General features: G+C 46.9%; 2 pseudogenes; one reads left to right on the top strand and one right to left on the bottom strand.

Annotated features, from left to right (window-relative positions):
- Window positions 1–297: 297 nt before the first annotated feature.
- LOC125517105 lies at window positions 298–8,857 on the bottom strand (annotated as a pseudogene).
- Window positions 8,858–10,919: 2,062 nt separating this feature from the next.
- On the top strand, window positions 10,920–17,974 carry LOC125517104 (annotated as a pseudogene).
- Window positions 17,975–19,403: the final 1,429 nt, after the last annotated feature.

Here is a 19,403-nt window from a genome sequence, read left to right as displayed (position 1 = left end):
AACCTTCAGAGTTCCCCCATACCACGGCGCGAGCTCACGCCACGTGGTGGTCCTTTAGTCTCCACCCTTTAGTGCCGGTTGTAGAACCGGCAGTAAAGGCCCTTACAAACCGGTAATAAAGCTCTGTTACTCTCAAAAAGACAAATCTATAAGTACATTGCAATCTACATAATAGACAAATTAGTGGTTGTTTTTTTCTAATTATTTTCATCCCGAGAGAGAGAGAGGAGAGAGAGAGAGAGAGAGAGAGAGAGAGAGAGAGATATGGTATTGCCAAGTTGTGGAACTATGCCTTTTTTATTCAATCATATGACAACTTTGTTTACAAGAAAGGTTTCGGAACATGGTGAAGCCTTTGTACTCAAAGTGAGAGACTCGGAACATGGTGAAACTCAACCGCCTGGATCATACGCATATTGGAAAGCAGCAAACGTCTAAGTTTGTCGAGTGATTGTGGAATATTGAGATGATCAGTCACACCGCGGCACGCAATCATCTCAAAGTCCTCCAGACTGCAACAGCTTGATAGAACATAGCAGGCCCGGAAGATGTCCAATTACTTCTTTTTGCGGGTGATGTCCAATTACTTGGACGCAGTGCAAATGAAGGCTCCTGAGTTTCATAAACCCACCACATACATCCACATCTGCAGGTTTTATGGAAACATTAGTGATAAACAAGGACTCAATAAAAGGGCCATATTGATGAAAAGCCTCCAGAGGAAAGTGATATACTTGTTCAGTTGGTCCAGCATTGTTTCTTTCTGGCAACAGGTTCATATCAATAATCTTAGCCTTTGATGCGGTGGCAAAGCGGACATCCGATGAGTCCCTCTGAAGCCTGCACCTGATGCTGAATTTATTGAGCCCTATTCCACTATGCTGCTGAATAACAGAACTTACTGTCTCGATGAATTTTGCTATTTCCATTTCATGCTCTCGGTATCTTCAGTGGGCCTGTCAAAGAGTCCTACGTACGTCGTTCCAAGGCTGCATTCAAAGCATAGGTTAGGATGCTGTGTCCACAGCTTTCTCCAGTTTTGGGACACAATGCTTGTACTGGAAGCCTCTTTCAGTGACAGCAGTGACAGTATAAGAAGTTGAATTTCCTACACAAAGAAATTAAGGATGGGTTTTAATTTAATTAACAGGACGAAAATTATTGGCAGTTTTGATAAAATGATGAAGGGAAAGAGAGAAAGAAAGAAAGAAGAACCGGACCTTGAAAGGTCCTCCTATTGAATGAGGTGGGACCACAAGACATATCCCAACAAACTATGGATCCAAAAATTGTTGCAAACATGAGTATGATGTTTAATTTGGAACAGAGGACCAATTTGAAGATGGTACGTAGCATTTAACAATGTTGGACCAATTTGTCATGATTAATCCCTAACCCAAACAAATGAAGCGGCTACGATAGGAAAGGAAGGGAAAAAAATAGTTTGGGTTTCTGTTTATTTACCTCAGGGAGGTCCTCCATGTGGAAGGAAGAGCCGTCGCGGTGTTGTTCCGCTTTGCCGGCGCGTCCTCCATAATCTATCACTGCCGGTTGGGTGCTCCTCCATAATCAGGAAGATATGTATTTATAATTTTCTTGAGTTGAGACCAACACCGACGTACTTGGCTGTTTTCAATTTGGAATCCTTTCAGTTTGTCATAGAGACGGATAGTATTTCCCTTCTTTCTATTAGTTCTACTCCTAATAAAAAAAATAGGGGTGGGAGGGGGGGGGGGGGGGTGATTTTTACCTCCGTCCGTTTGGAAGGGGTGAGCCCCAACTCCGTCATCAATGTTGGAAAACGTTCACTGAATTCAAAAAAAGTTTATTAATTTCGGAAAAAGTTTATCGCATTTAAAAAACCCACGAATTAGAAAAAGTTTATCTAATTTTTGAAAATATTCATCGAATTGAAAAAAAGTTTATCTAATTTGAAAAAAGTTCATCAATTTTGAAAAATGTCATCAGATTTTAAGAAAGTTTGCCGAACGAGGAAGAAGGTAAAAGAAGACAGAAAACAGAAGAAAGAAAAGGAAAAACAGAAAAGAGAAAGCAAAGAAGATACGAAAGAAAAACGGTGAAAGTAAGCACATCAAGTTTGCGTGGTGGGGTTGTTACTGCAGCGTGGAATTAACCAGGAAGTCCCGGGTTTGATTCTCACCAATAGCAGATTTTTTACAGTCTGAAAAATAGAAAAAAAGTTAGATGGGCCGGCCCAATGGGGAGGGGGTGTGCGCCCGTTTGCAAATTGTACTGTAACAATGCTGACGGCGCCGAATAGCATTCGCCAACTGACGCTTAATGTGCCAAATAGGAAACACCACTTGCTAAACGACCATGATGGATGAGGAGGAACCACCTTATCTGGGCCCAATAGCAAGCCGGCTAATTCAGTACATGCAGAATGAGACATCAGGGAGGGATTCCAACCGGAGCTATACGGGCCAGCCCAATATGGGCTCCTGCCAACAGTTTTTAGTACTACCCTGTAAAACCTGTTTTATGCGTGTTTCTGTGTCAGCTTTCCTAGTTTGGGTTTGGGCTTTTTGTGTTTCTTTACTAGTTTGTTCACTTTTTGTGTGAGCATTTTTGATACACCAACAACATATTTTTGATACACATTGAACATTTTTCAAATATATGATGAATTTTTTTCATGTACATGATTTGGATTTTTTTGAATATGTGTTAAAAAAGTCAAATACACGTCGACATTTTTTAAATGTATGAAACAGTTTCTAAACTACACAATTTTTTTCAATATAACGAGCATAATTTTGAGTCAAAAATGCCACTTACATTTTTTGTATGGTCAGAATTTTGTTTTTAATTATGACATCCAATTTCACATTTTATAAATTTTTTTAAATGCATGAATATTTTTAAATTTGTAAACATTTTTATAATGTCACGATTTTTTTAATGCTATAAAAATTTAAAACTTGTGGGAACATATTTTTTTTAAACTGCATGAACATTTATGGAATGGGCGATGTACTTTTTAAAATTTAAATATAATATTTTGCATTTTCAGATATGTGAATGAAATTAATAAAACCAAAAGAACAAAAGAGAAGCCAGCGCTCCTGCGCACTGGGTCGCCCCATTATGGAAACACTTGATGTGAGGGAGGTCTTCCTTTCTTGCATGAAACGAGACTTGGGAGATTTCGCCCCACCAGGGATATATGTCAAAGGGATCCTTTGTCACCCTATCTTTTCTTAATTACTGTTGATGGCCTTTTCTGCCTATTAAAAATTCGTTGAGAGGTGCACTATATGCATCTTAGTTAACCACTTGGTCTTCGCAGGCAACATCATGCTATTTTTTAAGATAGATGATGACATTCCACAATAGGTGCTGGAAGCATCCTGTGGCGCGTCATGCCAACACATTAATGGACATATGTCTTCTTTTTATTATAGTTGAAGATGTTCAGATTCTCAGAAGAACCATGCTATGCGGACGACAATTTTTGAACGATTCATGCATGACGATTAAATCCAGCCGGGGAATCTCGTCCTGAGCGGAGCAACAGCCATTGGATTCTTGGTTGTCCATAGATCGTCTACGCTTTGTCGTTTGTGAAGCATTTTCATTCGCAGAAAGATGAGATCACGGCTATCATAAATGTTCACAATGAATATGTAAGTGAAAAGTATCTTGGCATGCCATCGGATACCAGGAGGTCATATAATGGAGTATTCAAGTATTTGTGAGAGAGGATCTGCGAAAATGTACAAAGATGGATGGGTAAGTTGATGTCATGGTCTGCTATGGAGGTACTTACCCAATCTGTAGCTGAAGCAGTTCCATCCTATCTCATGTAATGTTTGAGACTACCTCGGGCACTCTTCCCTCACATTAACTTAGGGCCCGTTCGGTACGTCTCCACCAGCCAACTTCAACGTCTCAGCGTGTGGAGACGACCCGAACGCTTTTGCTCCTGGAAGCCAGATCCGCAGAGACGCTCGCGATGCAGTGCAATTTGGTGAAGCAGCAGATTCCCAGCTCCCAGAAAAACAGAAGGAGATGAGAGAAATTACAGGTGCTTTGCCATTCCGAAGTGAATCTAGATCGAACCGGTACGCACGACTGACTCCTCCCTCCCGATCGAGCGGCTGCTCTGCCCCCATCCCCACTTGCGCGTGATGGGTTGGGCCCATGAACAGGAGCTGGAGCGCCAGAGCTCAGCCGAACGCTCCTGGCTAGCGCTGGCTCCAAGGAGAAGCTGGCTGCGCTGGCTCCCAAGAGAAGCTGGCTAGCGCGGGAGCCAGGAGAACTTCCGAACAGGACCTTAGTATACAAAAGTTTTGGTGGAAGGACATTTGCAAGCCAAAATCAGCACGTGGGTTGGGTTTTAGAGCCATATAGTGTTTGATCTCTCTTTGTTGGCAAGATAGGGATGGATGGAGAATGCTAAAAAATAATCCTAACTCACTAAGTGTGAAAATTCTTAAGGAACGATATTACCCAAATGAGATTAACTACTAGTAGCGTGGGGTCATAAACAAACGCTACTGGTAAAATTCTATCTATAAGCATTTTCCTAATAGTGCTAGGAACACCTAGATGAGATTAGAAACCACATATACTCCTTCCTTAAGGGGCCCCGTGGTGGGGTTTCTTTAGCAGAGAACTTATAGCTGCTGGAGGACAGAATCTCTGGCCCAGAGAATGCGGAATTAACACTTCCATTCTCGCCGGAAGAGGTGGGGAGGGCCATCGCCTCTATGAAGACGGGGTCGGCACCGGGGTCCGACGGGCTCCCGGTGTCTTTCTTCCAGAAATTCTGGAATGTACTAAAGCCAGTTAAAATGCCAATGTTCCATGAATTTTATGTTGGGACTTTTGACATGTCTCGAATAAATTACGGTATCATTACCCTGATCCCCAAAGTTTTTGGGGCGGCGGACATTAGGCAATTCAGGCCCATCACGGTGATCAACGTGTTGGAACGAATCTTCTCCAAAGTCGGTGCGACCAGACTAGCTAATGTAGTTGATCGTCTAGATCATCCTCTACAAACCGCTATATTGAAGGGTCAACAGATTCATGATGGGATCTTGGCCCTTCATGAAATTGTTCACGAGATGAGGTCGCACGAACATAAGGGAGTGTTCCTTAAGTTGGACTTTCAGAAGTCCTATGACCAGCTAGACTGGTCCTTCTTGCGGCTAGTCCTTCAACGTCGGGGCTTTGATGAGAGATGGTGTTCTTGGGTCATGCAGTTGGTCCGGCTGGGTAATACGGTGATTAACATTAATGGTGAGGTAGGGACATTCTTCATAGCTTTTGCGGGAGTGAAGCAAGGGGATCTGATTTCCCCGCTTCTCTTCAACCTCGCGGTTGATGCCCTGGCAGACATCCTGGATAAGGCTAGGAGGGCCGGCCACCTATTGGGGTTACCCACTTGCAGTACGCCGATGACGCCATGATCATGGTGGAGGGGTCTGACCTGGACATGATCAATCTCAAGTTTCCCCTACTCTGTTTTGAGGCCATGTCGGGTATAAAGATTAACTTTGATAAGAGTGAGGTCGTCATCCTAGGATTCTTGGTGGAGGAACAACAAAGGATTGCGGATAACCTCAATTGTAAGATGGCATCATTTCCCATTACTTATCTGGGAATGCCATGGCCGACTCGACAATCCTGATGAGTGCCTTCGACCCATTGGTGGGCCGTGTGGCATCTCGGTCTGAGCCCTGACACAGACGATTCACCTCCAAGGGGTGCAAATCGGTCTTGATTAGCGTTAACCTGCCAAGCCTTCCCTTGTATATGATGGGATTGTATATTCTATCAGAGGGCGTCCATAGCTCCTTTGACAAAAAGCTTGCTAGGTTTTTCCGGCAAGCCGCTAATGGGAGCCAGAAATACCACATGGTCAAGTGGGCGGACATGTGTATGCCCAAGGACCAGGGTGGGCTCGGCATTATGGCCTCCCGGCGTATGAACGTCGTGCTCATGTTGCGATGGGTGTGGCGGATAATACGTGGTGCAGGTGGCTTATGGCTTCGGCTCATTCATGCTAAATACCTTCAAGGTGAGCCTCTCCTAGCATGTTCCTGCCCTAGAGGTTCGTAGTTTTGGCGATCCATGCAAAAGATCAAGGAGGAAATCTGTATAGGATTTCCTTCTCCTTAGGGAATGGGGGCGGGATCCAATTCTGGCTAGACCCTTGGTTAGGCCATGAGCCGCTGAGGAAAACAACACGTGCAGACTTGGAAACGAGGCGGAATAGAACCCGGAAGTTAAGCATGCTCAGGCTGGAGTAGTGAGAGAATATGTGACCGGCCGGGAAGTTAGATGATTTGGAATGCTGATGGATGATTAGAGATTAAAGGTTAAATTGAGAAGTGATGCGGGTGATTAAAGACTAAATTGTAAAATAATTCAGAAATTTGAAAAATAAAAAAAAATCCGTAAAATTTTCTTTAGGGAGGTTGGTAACCGGGACTAAAGATGGAGCTCCAGACAGCGGCCACTTGGATGGCCTTTAGTCCCGGTTCTGGAACCGGGACTAAAGATAAATAGGCCTTTTTCTACTAGTTGTGTGTGTGTGCGCGCGCGCGTGCGCTTTGTCTGATGGGCGACGGTCGGCAGGCCCACAGTGGGGTGGTGGTGGCTACAGGCGGTTGCAACTATGTGGTAACAGGGAGGGCAGTAGTCGGTCATGTGGATATCTAGTACATCGGCTACTACTGACAGCGAGGAAGGGGAGGCGCGATTTTCGTTGAAAACTGAGCCGACTTCGACATGGCGCACGATGACAACGTCTACTGTAATGACCTACCTTTTCAAGTTGCAGTTCAAACCACTTGAATGAAACCCAAATCTTTAGGCTTGCACCGGCCAAGGGCATGAACCTTTAAGTTTTTTTATTCAGCACCAACCCTCACTCTCTTTTTGAAACAAAAAAAGACAACTCTATATCCAAAAAAGAGAGAAAAAATCAGCACCAATCAAACATGTTGCCGCTATCCTCGAACAACAGCGAGCCCTGCAGCAGCCCGAACAACCCATCAATGCTAATCTGAAGAAAAATAAGCGTTATAGTGGATTAGAATCAAAGTGGGAAGTGGAAGACGCGAGGAGAAGTGGGGCGAGGCAGCACATCGTCCTCCTCCTCGGACTAGGCGTTGTCGCTCCAGGGCGAGTCATCGGGGGATCGGTCTGTGTTGTCTTCTCCATCGTAGGGGAGTTCGGGCTTGTCTTCTCCGTTGAGGAGCCCCATCCCAGACGAGGAGCCAAGGGGTTTGGGTGGTGCCACGGGGGTGGTGGAGCCATGGGGGTGGTGGAGCCATGGAGGTGGCCGCGGGTGCCCCTTTTTGGTGACCTGGTCGCCGGAAGTCGCGGAAGAGCACACCCCCAGCCCCCTCCACCCCTCCCGACGACTTGTTTGGCCAGCCCATGCGCGGGGCGGGACACTCCTTGTTTTTTTCCAACCATTTAGGCAACATGATGAGTGGCCAAGTAGGGAAATATAAAAATTCTAAGTACCATTTGTTATTACGATACAAATTATAAAAAATGCCAATCCTTAATAATAAAAATGCCATATTTTTTAAAAGTCCATCTCTTGATAAATGAAAATGATGTCTCTTAAATAAATAAATAAATGTCATCTCTTGATTTCCAAAATGCCATGTGATGTAGTTCAAAAAAGTAAGCTACCACATAAAAATTTCCAACAGACAAATCACCATCTACTTAAAAATGGGGGAGCCTGGGACTCAATCCCAGTTCTCCTGGGTGCGAGGGTGAGTGGCCAGCCATTGCGCTATGAGGTAGTTTTTTTATTATACGATATGCTTGCTAGCATTTATCAGAGAGAACGGACTTCTTATATAATCCGATGTGGCTCTGATTGTTGCGCCAAGATTCGCGCAAACTAAACCGACGGAAGATTGGGGGTCGCGACGAAATCGTCCACATCTCACCGTCGTTTTCGGGAAATAAAAAAACAGCTATGCGTTCGCCTGGGCACGCGATTGCTGCCGAGGTGTTTGGTTTTGATCCAACCCCATGCCTCCTTGTGCTCCCCGTTCCGCCCGAGCATGTTGTGCATCTCCTGTGGTGGGGGCGGAGTGATGCGGCTCAGCGACACCAATACCTAGTTGTTGTCTCTCTGCAAGACCGTCTCGTCCTTAATGGAGTCCTACAGGCACGCCGACTGAAGGTTCAGCTCGATCGCCAACACCCAGTTACTATCGTTGGTGCAGTTGAGCACCGGGAGGGAGAGGCTAATGCCGCTATAACCACTGGTCTCGCACACGACCTCCCTTATCATGATCTCATCATCAGTCCCGCGACATGCCATAATGCAGCCACGACTCTACAAGTGATGCCGTTTTTGCCGCGGTGGCGCCTTGGAGCCGCCAGAGGCTAACTGTTGCTATGGTGGCGTCTTATAGCAGCCGGAGACTGACCACTGCCGTGCTCCTCTACTCAACATGGTCGCCTGAACAACGCTCTGATGTCAATTGTTTGTAGGAACTACTATTCTCGGGCCCCAAACTATGAGTGCCCGGGAGCACTCTTAGTAGCTGGCTCATTGTGTGTTACTACTTGAAACTCAGCTGATTGAAGCAGGATGTTTTTTTCTCCTGATTTTCCTTTCTTAAGAAGAAGAAATACATGCCTTTTAGAGCATCTACATCCGGGTACCCCAAATTAACCGTCACAAAACGCCCAAGTGGACGACCCGATCATTAGCCAGCCTCAAATGCCTGGGCTGTCTGGCGCACCTCATATCCATCCCAAATGTAGGGCAGATATGGGGCGGCCCGGGCGCGTCCGCCACGTTGGCTTGGCGCAGCCTGGACCACCGGTGCCCCACAAATATCCTCATCTAGAAAACCCTAGACAACAGTCAATACACAGTCCACTTCACTCCCCTCTTCGTCCACTACACATCTAATCCCCACCGATCTGAATCTAGCTATGGCCGACGATGGAAACAACATTGCCTCCGCTGTAGAATCCGGCGACCCCGACGACTGGGCGAGCCGGCTACGTGAAGCGGAGCCCGATGGTGTGGAGGAGGTCACCCACCGCATCATATTGAGGCGGTCGCACATCGACCAAGGTGACACCGGCAGCGGCGGCTCATCTTCCTCAACACGCTTTGCTGACGACGTAGCACCGTCAATGTCGTCGACCCATCCCGCCCATCGTTCAGCTCCTGCCCCTCCGCTCCCTACATCATTTAGGTATGCCACCCACCACCACCAAAGCAAGTTCCCTTTGCTCTAGAACTGGTACCAAGGCACCGCTGGGTCCTTGTGCCCACACTGGCGCCTGCGTGCATGGGGACGCCAGAGTATGAGGCACGTGCAGCCCGCCGCGAGCAGCAACAGGCGAGGGAGAGGGCATCAGTGGGGTAGGCACTGACGCACGATGGTCAAGCGCGAGCACACTGGTCGATCCTGAGGACGTGCTCTTCATGTCAGCCCTCTTCCGCTCTCTCACGATGGCGGAGATAGATGGTCGGCGCCTCCGTCGCAAGAATGCCAAGGCACACCGACTCAGCATTGAGTTGTCGGAGCGCCAGGCAAACAAGGATGCATCGGCCAAGGCGAAGGTGGTCTGCCATGCGAAGGAGCAGGACAGTCTGATATGAAGGTTCTCGGGGCAAGCGTGCTCGAAGGACTCCGACCTGATGGACGGCTCCACCTCCAGCTCGAACGACGAACCACCGATGCACGCCGACGTCTACATGGAGCAGGGGCACAACCACACTGATAAACAGAAGAGGAAGGTGGCGGCGAGGAAATGGTGATTTCCTCCACCCTTCCCCTGTTTTATTTATGTTTAATCTATGTTTTAAGTAGTTTCTAATATGGATTTGCACTGTCCGTCGAGGAACTTCTGATGAACTATGGTCCTTTTGTCCCGCGATGAAATGGTGATCTGTTGAACTGCTTGTTGATCGTGTTAATACTAGCGCTGCATGGGTTTGGGGTTCCGGATATGAGGGACGCGGTTGTGGAAGCTAACATATGAGGCGTGACCAGTCAATGCCCACGGACGAGCCCGGGCGTGTCCCGGGCATTTGAGTTCCCGAATTTGCTATTCATGGCTTTAGATTTTTTTAGAACACAAATAAACTAACTCCATGAGGGTGATGACCGCAGTGCTTATGTCAATGTCCTAGATGACATCACCGCTGATCTCATGCCCTAGGATGACATCCTGGCTGACCTCACTAGTTCAGACATTGTTTAATCCTGCACTAATTATGCATCTAGAAATGGCGAAGGGATGGGACGTCTACCAGCGAGGTTCACGGAGGAGGGGCGGATCGATTTGTGTCCGCGTATGGCTCATGGTTTGGCGCAACGACGGCATGTCGCTGGGGCTGGGAAGTTGCGACCGCCCACTACCTATCTGAATATAGCTATGGCCGACGATGGAAACAACAGTGGCTCCGGTCTAGAATCCGGCGGTCCCGGCGGCTGGGCAAGCCTGCTGCGCGAAGCGGTACCTGACGATGTGGACGAGGTCACCGTCTGCATCGTGTTGAGGTGGTCATGCGTAGACCAAGGTGACACCGGCACTGGCGGCTCATCTTCCTCAGCACGCACAGCCCATCGACGCAGCGCCGCCGATGTCGCTGACCCATCCTGCGCGCCGCGCAGCTCCGTACACTCCTCTCCCTACATCCTTTAAGTATGCCTCCACCACCACTAATGTGGGTTCCCTCTGCTCCGGAACTGGTACCCGTGCATCGCTCGGTCCTCGTGCCCGCACCGCCACCTGAGTCTGAGGCACGTGCAGCTCGCCGCAAGCAGCAATGGGCGAGGGAGAGGGCGGCGGCGGGGTAGGCATTGACTGCATGCCGGTCACACACGAGCACGCCGGTCGATCCCGAGGACGTGCTCCTTGTGTAGGCCCTTCGCCACTCTCTCATGATGGTGGAGACGGATGCGCAGCGCCTCCCCCGCAAGAATGCCAAGGCGCACCGACTCGGCATCGAGTTGTCGGAGCGCGAGGCAAACAAGGAGGTGGTGGCCAAGGCGAAGGCGGTCCGCCATGCAAAGGAGCAGGAGAACCTAATACGAAGGTTCTCGGGGCAAGCGTTCTCCAAGGACTCTGACCTGACGGAGGGCTCCATCTCCAGCTCCAACGACGACGCACTGCCGCATGCCGACGCCTACATGGAAGAGGGGCACAGCCACGCCGACAACCGGAATAGGAAGTGGCCAGCGAGGGAAATGGTGATTTCCTCCACACTTCCCAAGTTTTATTTATGTTTAATCGATGTTTTAAGTAGTTTGTAGTATGGATTTGCACTATCGGCCGCGGAACTCTTGATGAACTATGGTCCTTTTGTCCCGCGATCAAATGGTGATCCGATGAACTGCGTGTTGACCGTGTTAATACTAGCATTGCATGGGTTTGGGATTTCGGATATGAGGGACGGGGGCTGTGGAAGCTAACATATGAGGCATGACTGGTCAGTGCCCGCGGACGAGCCTGGGCGCGTCCGCGGGCACATTTGAGCCTGGGCGCGTCCATGGCTTTAGATGCTCTTATAAGTTATAACACAAAAAAACTAATTCCATGAGGGTGATGACCTCAGTGCTTATGTCAATGTCCTAGATGACATCACTGCGGACTCATGTTCTAGGATGACATCCTGGCTGACCTCATTATTTTAGACATGGTTTAACCGTGCACTAACTGTGCATCTAGAAATGGCGAAGGGATGGGATGTCTATCAGAGGTTCACGGAGGAGGGGCGGGTCGATTTGTGTCCGCGTATGGCTCATGGTTTGGCGCAACGACGGCATGTCGCTGGGGCTGGGAAGTTGCGACCGCCCGGGGGCTAGGTGCGGTCACGAGCGACCACGATTTGACCCTTTTCGGTAAATCGTAAATCTTAATATGGTGAATGGCTAGCTAGGGACGGGGTGAATCGATGCAAATAAGCTCAGCGCCATAGTATACGCCGCAGCAACCTGGTGACTCGGCTCTACACCACCTGGCGCTCAATGTGCACAATGAACCTACGCGTACCACATTCTACATCAAATTCCAAAACACCTGGCAGGAACGGGACTTGCACAAATTCTGACCGGAATTGGCACCCACAGTATTTGTTTTATCCGGGGGGAATTAGTGGAATTAATTTAATGGGATTAATTGCAAAAGTTGGTGGCGTGCTGTGAGGAGGAGTGCCAAAAGGGGCTGCATCGGCCGCGTGATCGAGCCTGGACTGACCGCGGCTGAACACACAACCTGCTGAACTGGTAACGTACGCTTCTCCCTCCATCTCCATCTCCATCTCCATCTCCGACGAATCTGCTCGTGTTCCAGTTAAGGACGACTTCAACACCTCCCCGGACCACTCCGGCGACGGCAACGTCCCCGTCCAGTACAATCAGGTACTAGGTTTTCCCTCCCTCTTGCCCAAGATCGGCTCCGCCCTATCTCCTATTCGGATCTATACAGGTTGGTTTGTGTTGGGTGGTCGCAGGTGAGGAATTGGTTCCAGAACCAGAGGTCCCGCACAGTCGCATCAGTCCACGAAGATGATGATGCCCCCGGTGGCCGAGGAACACCACCCAGTGGCCGTATCCTACCCAGGTGCTGGAGGAATCCCCATCTTAAGTTGATAAGCTGTTTTTTCCCCATATTTAGATGTAATAATTTTCCCCATCTTAAGTTCAGTTGCTAGGATGATACATGATGGTGTGTTTCTGAAGATCTGGTGGTCGAGAATTTCTGCATATCAGTGTTATGCTCCTTCAATATGTTGTTTGCAGGGGTACCTCTCTCGGTGTCTAGGGCTCCTTAAAGGTTTTGCATGCCATGAAGCTTGTCGTCGTGCTGTATCGATTAGTCGTTGACGCCATTTAGTAAATTGCACGGCACGTGGTTCGTGCGCCTGTTACATTTATGCACAACTGCAGGAAGATAATGGCAATCCAATTAATATTGGCTGGTATGAAATCAAAACAAGCCGACCCATTGCCTCGGTCATTGAAGATCCTTTGGGATATTCCAGGACACATGATTGTTTGGTGGGCCGTTAGCTTTATTCAGAACAGTAGACAAAATTTTCAACTCAATTTCATGTTTGCGGCTTCTGACGCTTCATAGCCTTAGCATGTAGTTCTTTTCATTTGTGGGCCCTTCAAAGCATGTCGTCGCACTGACTCGGCTATATAGGCTTATTTCGGCTATTGCAGGACACATGGTTTGTGCCCCCTTTATTTTTATTCATAACTCTTGGCCACATGCATGGCACAATTTTCGTGATTGTCGTAAAGAAGATTTTAGTTTTGTAACCGACCAAACACATACAATGTATCATGTTGATTATTGATTATTGATACTGTCGTTACCAATCAGGGAATATTTCTTCGGATGGTGACAAGGTCATGTTTGAAGCAAAATCTGGTAGAAATGGCGCATGGTATGATCATATATACATCTTTTGTGTCCTTTGATGTCACATGTGGTCTGTTTTTGGGCCTGTGATTTAATTTTCTGCGTTAGTGCGCATGTGGTCTGTTACTTGCATAAACCTTTCAGTGTTACATGCTTGACCATAGACTTTGTTTCAGTGTTACATGCTTGACCATAAACCTTTCTTGTTGTTACAGGTACGATGTTGCTGCCTTTCTGTCCCACGGGTTCACTGAAACAAAGCACCCGGTAATGACCATAGAACTTTTTGTTAAATATGACTGATGTTACTAAATTCTTTTCTGACATTCTTTATTCAAGAACTTTGCTAGATCTAATGCAGTATTGATGTCACAACATTTTGATCACCTGTCTTATCTAACTTTATGTTATACGAGTCCTGTGTGTTGGGGAAGTATCACTACAAGATAGTGCAAATAAAATACTGAACAGTTAAGAAGACATAAAAAACATTGAGTATTTGCTACTTTAGGCTCATATGGAAAGCCCATACTTGGTGGTATAATTTTACTTGCACATTGTCTGTGTTTTTTCATGTAAAACAAAATGTAAATTGGATGTTTCTTTCAAAGATTATATAGCTGTGTAGACGTCTCAGAGTTTTAAAAAGGAAAATGTTAGTTCACACCCTTCAGTTATCATGAGAAGCAATTTTAAACCTTTAACCACAGCGCTACTACACCCTTGAGTTGTGGAAACTGAAGCGTAGCAAACTACAATGGTGGTTTTCAGCTGCATTGCCACCATGGAACCCCACTGACCCATTCTGCCCATGATCTATTGTCAGCATAGGGAAAATATTAGATTATGTATATGGTGCAAACGTGCAACATAACATCCTAACGCGCGACACAATCTACACCACCTGATTGTGCATTCCTTGTCGTGATCATGATGTCATGATTGGATCATCAATGACGGCATGACGTGGCCCTGATGACAGCCATCACACAGTAGTCTCCTCCAAAATGGATTATTCAGTTAAATTCTGGTCTGCTCCACAGGACATTGTCGTCGTCCCTGCATGGTCGATTCATAATCAAGTCCTGGATGCTCCTCTTCCGCATAGCCAGCAACAAGGAGGGGCATCTCTGAGCCAAAGTGCCCTCCTTCTAGGTGAAAAACGAGCCAGACGCCAATCACTAGAACAAACAAACCTGTCAAGCTAGGTTCTTGTATTGTACATTTCCTTAAGGAAAGAGGCAACAGAAATAGTACTGCTAATTTGCTAGATTACTGTTTTATTTGTCTTCTGATATTTCATCCTAGATGAAGAAGGGTGCTAATTGTTAGAGATATTGCCACATTACTAGTTTGTTAATATTATGGGTATATGGTCATTCTCAAAAAGATATTAACACTGATGAGGGTTCCTTGTACTTACTCTTCTATGGAGAAAATGAAACCCAAAGAAGTGAATGGGGATTTTGTTTTGTCTACAATAAGGGAAGAAAGGGTTGAAAAAATGTGCAGCAAAGCCAGCAACAACATATATAATAAAAAAAAAGTGCAGCAAGCTGGCAACAACACTCGGTGCCAATATCATTGCATAAGACTTTTTTTCAATGAATAACTTGGCGCAATTTTTCAATGAATAACCAGGCGCAAATTCCAGACCCAGACTCGTATGCATTTAAACTGTAAAGCATATGCATCCTTGCTGTGTTAATTTCCAAATTAACTAACTGATCCATGGACCTCTGCGCTTACTACCTGTCATCCACACCATGGCGTTACTAGCTGCCAACACTTTGTTTCCGTACACTATGGCTGCCCAAGTTGGATGATTTTCAATAATTCTACTATTTCTTTCTTCCAGTGTTCTTTGGAGAATCACAACAGCAGTAGTAGTATTGTTATAGACTCTAGTTACCTCCACACACACCAAAGGAAGAAGTCACAGCCATAGTGTACGGAAAGAAGTTTGCATCATGTAGGTGTAGTGTATGTAGTAAGCGTGGAAGGCAAACATGCTTGACAGACACCAATGGGCTAGTGGGGGAGTTGCACAAACCGTCGAGTCCTAAGCGATATATGTGGTTAGGAGTGATTTCCTCTTCTTCTCACAGTCATCGGTGAAAACTAGACTCGATCATTTCGAGAATTACGCAATACCCATGTTCCTCTAGTGTTTAATCACTCTCGACAGCGGGTTCAATACATGTGCATTACGCCAACTGTGCTTGCATTTATTTGGTTTTTGTGTTTCAGGAAGTACTAGTTCGATTTACTTGGTTTGGACCTGAGGAGGATGAATGGGTTGATGTTTGTAAATGTGTGAGACAACGTTCTCTTCAATGTGTTACTGTGATGCCTGGGGATCTCATTCTTTGCTTTAAGGTAGCCATCATAAACGACTTCTGTTCACCTGACTTGGCAAGTTAGCATCTCACAACATGATAATTCATATCTTCATGAAACTTTAAGGCCCTGTTTATTTGGGCTTTTCCTTCTGCTCTAGCAGCTTTTCCACTTTGGAAAAAAAGCCAGAAAAGATCCTAATACAGGCTATTTGCTTCGTCTTTTGGCTATTGAATAAATATTATTATATGATGGTATAAGCTAAAAGCCGAAGGAAAACGCACATATTTTGGATCTTTTGTCGCATTTTGTCGAAGCGGAAAAGCTGCAAAAGTATAAGCAAAAGCCCAAACAAACAGGGCCTAAATTACCCATCAGAATACTAAGCCAGTTTATTTTAGCCACGGAATATGTATCCACTCCCGCACAGCTGCTCCATTTTGCTTTTGTTATGCACTTGAAAATTCTGCTTGTTAACTAATTATTCCATTTTGCTTTTTTACGCACTAAAAGTTGTTATTACAGTTTGTGAGTTTTCAAATAATTGTGGTTGATAACACCTATTAAACGGCTTTACTATAATAATCTTTAAGAATTGTAAGTTTCAGTGCTGCATGTATTTAACTACAACATGTGTTTCCTGTGTATTTCCATATTCTTGGTAATCATATTACATAGTAACTCACTGTGATGCCACTTGGTCCAACCGGCACATGACCGTAAAATCAATGCATTTTATTATGTCATAATTTTTAGTACTAAAACTGATTTTAATATAAATCGGGTGTGAATTTATCCAATAAATATTATTATTACTTTATTATTAAATTGAGCACTGAAAGCTTCTTTTTTATTTTATAAAATAAAGGATCTAACCAATATCTGGTCATTTATAAAGTGGATAAACCAACCTTCATTAATTAAGGTTGTCTACTAATCCTCATGTTGGTAGTTGCACACAAACACTGGTATACCGATAAATTAGAGCATTGAGAGGAAGTGTGCATGACCTTACTGCTCTTTCGAGACAGTATTATACACTTCGAGGGAAAGTTGATTAAAGAGACAATCAAACATTCATGTGATGTAGCCGTCTCGTAATGTAGGGTTATCATTTACTCGAGATGATTTCTCACTAGAATAAATTTTTCTGTGCTGAATTGAACAGGAAGGCAAAGAGCAGGCCCTCTATTTTGATGCACACGTTCTTCAAGTTCAAAGGCGCATGCATGACATAAGGGGGTGCCGCTGTAGGTTTCTTGTTTGTTATGATCATGATCACTCTGAGGTAATTCTCCTTTTGTCTACACTGTTGAGGGTTCATGCATTTACTCTAATTCCATTGCTACACCATGGTTGGATGTCAGAATTTATTGAGGCTTGGGTCCTGGAGATGCATTTCAGTTATAGGGCTGTTTATTATGACAACTAAAACCCAAGTTGCCTGGTTTATCAGACCTCAAGCATATATGATTTATAAGTAGTTGGCTATGGTTTTCTTCTTCATAACATGCCTGGACATCAATAAATGAGTAGCTCGTCACGGTCCTTTCTCTACCCATTACCCATCCTAGTTTCTGTAGGCAACCAAACTTACTTCAAAATTTCCATGTGATTTCATTTCCAGTCTGCAATTTTTTTCACGACCAAACAAAAGAAATCTAAATGTTCTAGTAAGATTGATGGGAAAGAATAATGTAATATATTATGTTTTTATTCTAGGCTAGTTATCTTACTATATTGTCAAACAAAACGGGAAGAAGAGTAACGAGTTTAGTTTGTTTTATGATGTTTATACCAAATAATTTAGTTTTGCATTTCTGTTCATGTGACAGGAGTTGGTTCCACTGAGCAAGGTACGCCGTCGATCAGAAACTGATCACATGCACCAGAAAGCCCAAAAGCCACACAAGATGATGGATGTGAACACTGACAAGGTTACCGGGTGCCGGGGTACTGATCCACGGGCACCTATGGGACCGGCGGGCCGGGTCCCTTTCGGTTCGGCGGGGGCGGAGATCGTGCAAAGAGCAAATCGAGGCGAAGCACGCGAGCGATTTACCCAGGTTCGGGCCGCACGGATGCGTAAAACCCTACTCTTGCTTTGTGATTTTGTATTGATTTTTAGCTTGGGAGCGCGGAGTGCTACAGTATACACCAGCGGCTAGCAAGACCGAGCATGAGTGTTCGAACTGGCTAACCCCCCTCTACGTTGCATACGGGCCTCCTTTTATATGCTCAAGGGGCTACCGACAGGTGGCAACGGAGGTAAAGGGCAAAAATGGAAAGGTGCTGAGGTAGGCACAGCTACCTGCTACAGTGTATCATACCTAACCCTGACGGCAGGGGACAAGGGTCTTAAATGCCCGTCTGTGTCGCCTAAACAGTACCGCCAGGGATGCCACCGTTCTCCACAATGGCGATCTTGTCAGCGCCGCTTGCCACCGCACGTCCCTAGCTGCACAGCCTTCCGCCACGTACGCCTGGAAGGGCCCCAGAGCGACACGTTGGTGGATGTGCTGGAGCGCGGGCGCGGAGAGGTGGCTTGCCGCGGCAAGCGCCTTGCCGCGGTCGTTGTCTTGTCGCTTCCGGGAGCTTGTCGCTCATCGGGTCTTGCCGGAACGCGTGGTGCGCCGCAGCAAGTTCCTTGAAATGCCTTGAGTGGCCTTCCCGGCAAGCTCCTCTTGCCGGGGTCTTGTCTTCTTGACTTGGACACTTTGTTCTTGAATGGCTCCAAAGGAACCACGGAGGATCTTGGCGGTCACCCGGCAAGCCTTGCCGCGGGATGCTGCGACTGCCCTTGCACAAGTTCGGGATACTAGGGTACCCCTACTCTAGTACACCGACAGGAGCCCCCGGCCTGGGCCATACACGGTGCCGAGCGCTGTTGGGCCAGGCCCAAAACAGGGCACGGGCACGCGCGGCCTAGGTTACGCCGTATCTCACTCCGTATCCACCGCGCCCTCCCTGAACGGCACGCGTTGAATGCGGCGTCGTGGGAGAGGTCGTGGGGGTTTCTTTATTCAGAAATGCGGAACGTCCGCCCCCTCCCCCTTTATAAGCAGGGGAAACAGGGGCAGTTGGCCCACTCGCCCGTTGCCGTTTCCAATCTCAGAAATCTCCGCCGCTCCCTTGCCTCCCCAAAGCTGAGAGAGAGAGCAGCGCTCCGCCCCCATCGCCACTAGCACCACCAACGCCGTCGACCTCCTCCACTACTTCCTTTATGGCTCCAAAAGCCGACAAGGGGAAGACCGTGAAGACGACCAAGGCGCAGCGGCTCGCGGCGCTGCGGAAGGAGCGGTCCGTTTCCCCCCCCCCCAAGCTCGGCGCGAAGGAGCTGAGGGAGAACTACTATCTGTTCTGGTCGGCGGAGACGCGCGCGCATCCGCGCACAAAGGTTCTCCCCGCCGCCGCTTGGAAGAAGGCTCCGAATGGGTACCCCTTCTTCGCATTGTTCTTCTATTGTGGGCTCTGCCCGCCCTTCTCTGATTTCTTCTGCGACATCATGAACACCTATGGATTCCATCTCCTTGACTTCACCCCCAACGTCGTCCTGACAATGGCAGTTTTGGCACACCTCTGCGAAAACTTTGTCGGAGTTCTTCCCAACGTAGCCCTCTTCCGCCACTTTTTCATACCCCGAGTAGAGAGAGGAGAGC

Source organism: Triticum urartu, chromosome 6 (genome assembly GCF_003073215.2).
Source record: "Triticum urartu cultivar G1812 chromosome 6, Tu2.1, whole genome shotgun sequence".
Taxonomy (NCBI): Eukaryota; Viridiplantae; Streptophyta; class Magnoliopsida; order Poales; family Poaceae; genus Triticum; species Triticum urartu.
Note: the sequence above shows the minus strand (reverse complement) of the source record. Positions and strands in the feature narration are given on the sequence as shown.